Below are 3692 nucleotides of genomic sequence, written 5' to 3' on the forward strand. Positions count from 1 at the left end.
CGAAGCCCGGAAGGATGCCTCGGGGCCAGATGGCTGAGTCACAGAGCAAGGACAAGGTGCTGGAGGCCTGTGCCAAGACTCCCCCTTGCTCCCCGGGACCAGGAGGGGTGTGAGGGGCTGCGCTGGGGGGGCTTGGCCTTCAGACCTGGCCCTGTGCTCCGGGGGCTTCGGCCCCAAAGCCTTGCCCACAGCGTGTTCACGTCAAGGGCCGCCCTCTCCTCGACCGCGCCAAGGCTCCCCCTCCGTCCTCTGCGAAGCGCCACTCTCAGTCTCATTTCTGTCCGAGCGCGTGGCTTTCCCCGAGTGGCAGGCTGACAGCCATTTTATGGCCAAACGCAGCCCTGACACAAGCGACTGCCAAGCGCCACCGACTCCTAAATGCTAAAACAAGATCACAATTTGCTCTGGAGCGATAAAATGACCCAATGGAGGGAACTGCGCTGGGAAAAATAAATGTAAAATGCTGTTGTAGATGCGCAAATGATTATTTCATTATCTGGCCAATGTACAAGCGACAGATACAAATTGTTCCAATCATACAGTGATGAAAAAGTAATGAACAATGGATTCTTGAATGAGCACAGGAAGAAAATAATGAATTGCAGTTTAAATGAAATCAGGAGTCAATGGAGTGGATCACAGACTGTCCTTCAGACACAGGAATTCTGTTTTAACATTGTCATTTCTGGGAGAAAATGTCCCTTGAAGCAAAGGGGGTTTCGCTCAGTTGATGGAGGAACTGGCCAAGTGGAGGACGGGAGGAACAGGTAGGGAAGCCATCCCCAGCCTGGCACCTCCAAATACTCTGGACTGCAATTCCCATGCCTCCCAGCCAGCATGGCCAACAGATGCTACTGGACCTTTGGGTAAATTTTTAACCTCACTCCAGCAGGCTCCACCGTCTCCCTTCCTACCCAAGGAGTTGAGCTTCGATCTCAAGTTTTCAAGGGCAGATTTATATGGTGTTGAAATAATCGGAAGTATATCCCGGCCGCCTCGGCCAGTCCTTTCCTCACTCTCCCTGGTCCAGCGACCTCATTCTATTTCTTCAGCTAAGCAGTCATGTAATGTGTTTTAGACACCAGAGATTATGCTCCAGTTTTGGAAAAAGCAGTTTCCTGGCTCTTTAGCAGACTCTTCTGACCTTAGGTGAAAAATGCATGTCCCAAGCACAATCTAGGAGTGAGTGGAGGCAGAGCAAACTTGTAAAATTCGTCCCCTCCTACATATAGATCATGATTCCATACATACAGACTCACAAGTCAAGAAAGCAGATTGTGAATTTACATTTCCTACATTTCTGAAATGACATCATGGTCCAGACTGGCCTTTTCTGCCCAGGTTTGTTATTGTTTAACATAATAAACCAGCCTAGAGAAGTTCCCTGCAAACCCTTTGGACTGTTTTGTAACTTTTGGGTCAGTTCTAATTGAGGCACTATCCTGGGAACATTTTGATTATTCAGTTCCAATTGTTTGATGCCCTTCAGTTTTTCTAATTTTCTTTGCTTGGCCAGCAATCCTTTGCATGTTTAGATAGAATCAGCTCTTCTAATTTCTGGCATGTTCCAGCCAGCCATGTTGGCTTAGGATTGTGCTCTTAACCCCTCTAGTTTCTGGTCACCTGATCACTACATTCCTCAAAAAAAAACAAAAACAAAAAAACTAGAATGCATCCAAAATCACATGGTAAAAAGGGAAGACAAAGTCCCAGGATGAAAAACACGTTTCTGTCCTGTACCGTGTACAGATAAGCATGTAAATATTAAAATTCTATTCCTGGAGTAGCCCAGTCTGTTTCTCGCCTGTTCCATGTTTTTATTTATTAAATTTATTATTTATTAAAACATTTCTATGCCGCCCCTTGCCGAAGCCTCGGGGCGGCTCACAGCACAAAATAAAATACAATAAAATACAAAAATAGCAATATAAAATTAACAACATAAAATAAATAATAATATAAAAGAAGTCGCCCTGGCCAGATAAATAAGCAAATATTGTTAACAATTAAAATGACGTTTAAATAAAAAGGTCTTCACCTGGCGCCGAAAAACAAATAACGACGGCGCCAGGCGGACCTCTCTGGGGAGCGCATTCCATAGATTGGGCGCCACCGCAGAGAAAGCCCTCCTCCGAGTACCTACCCTCCTAATTTCTTTCACGGAGGGTTCCCGGAGAAGGGCCTCTCCCGCAGATCTCAAGGGGCGGCCGGGCATATATGGATGTAAGCGCTCCTTCAGGTAAGCAGGACCCAAGCCGTTTAGGGCTTTATAGGTCATCACCAACACCTTGAATTGGGCCCGGACCTCAATGGGAAGCCAGTGAAGCTGACGGAGGACTGGAGTCATGTGAACATAACGCCCCGTCCCCGTCAGCAGCCTGGCAGCTCTATTTTGAACCAACTGAAGTTTCTGGACCATCTTCAAAGGAAGCCCCACGTAAAGCGCGTTAAGAGAAGTCAAGGCGGGAAGTCACCAGCGCGTGTGTCACCGTCGCCAGGCAGTCGTACTCCAGGTAGGGGCACAGCTGATTAATCAGCCAAAGCTGGAGGAAAGCGCTCCTCGCTGCCGCTGTCACCTGAGCTTCCAATGAAAGCTCCTGAGCCTTTTCTGAGCCTTCTTCAGGGATGGCAGAGAAAGTGGTTGAGGATCAAGTTGTATCCCTTGGAGAAGTTGTGCAATGTGGTGCCGGAACACCGAAAGTTGCTTTGCCCTTGATCAGACCAGGGACCATCATGCCCAGTCAGCACAGATGGACAGCAGTGTCAGGCCAGGATTTTATTTATTTATTTATTTATTTATTTATTTATTTATTTATTAAAACATTTTTATGCCGCCCCATTCGCCGAAGCCTCGGGGCGGCTTACAACATAGATAAAACAATAAGTTAAAATATCCATATAAAATAATCTTAATTAAAACACACATTATAAAATAAAATAAGCCACCCTGGCCAGATAAAATTCAATTGTATTTAGCATTTAAAATGTTGCTTAAATAAAAAGGTCTTAGCCTGGCGCCGAAAAACAAATAACGACGGCGCCAGGCGGACCTCTCTGGGGAGCGCATTCCATAACTTAGGCGCCACCGCTGAGAAAGCCCTTTTCCGAGTAGCCACCCTCCTAATTTCTCTCACGGAGGGCTCCCGGAGAAGGGCCTCTCCCGCCGATCTCAGGGGGCGACTGGGCAAATATGGATGTAAGCGCTCCTTCAGGTAAGCAGGACCCAAGCCGTTTAGGGCTTTATAGGTCATTACCAACCCCGTGAATTGGGCCCGGACTTCAACGGGGAGCCAGTGAAGCTGACGGAGGACTGGAGTCATGTGAACATAACGCCCAGTCCCCGTCAGCAGCCTGGCAGCTCTATTCTGAACCAATTGAAGTATCTGGACCGTCTTCAAGGGTAGCCCCACGTAGAGCGCGTTACAGAAGTCAAGACAGGAAGTCACCAGCGCATGAGTCACTGTTGCAAGGCAGTCGTACTCCAGGTAGGGGCGCAGCTGATGAATCAGCCGAAGCTGGAGGAAAGCGCTCCTCGCCGCTGTTGTCACCTGAGCTTCAAGTGAAAGCTCCAGGTCGAGGAGCACTCCCAAGCTGCAGACCTTGTCCCTAGGAGGGAGTGCAACCCCGTTCAGGACAAGGTTCAGATCACCTTCTCCGAAGCCCGAACCGCCAACCAACAGGACCTCCGTCTT

Source organism: Varanus komodoensis, unplaced genomic scaffold, assembly GCF_004798865.1.
Source record: "Varanus komodoensis strain SLA01 unplaced genomic scaffold, ASM479886v1 scaffold74, whole genome shotgun sequence".
NCBI lineage: Eukaryota > Metazoa > Chordata > Lepidosauria > Squamata > Varanidae > Varanus > Varanus komodoensis.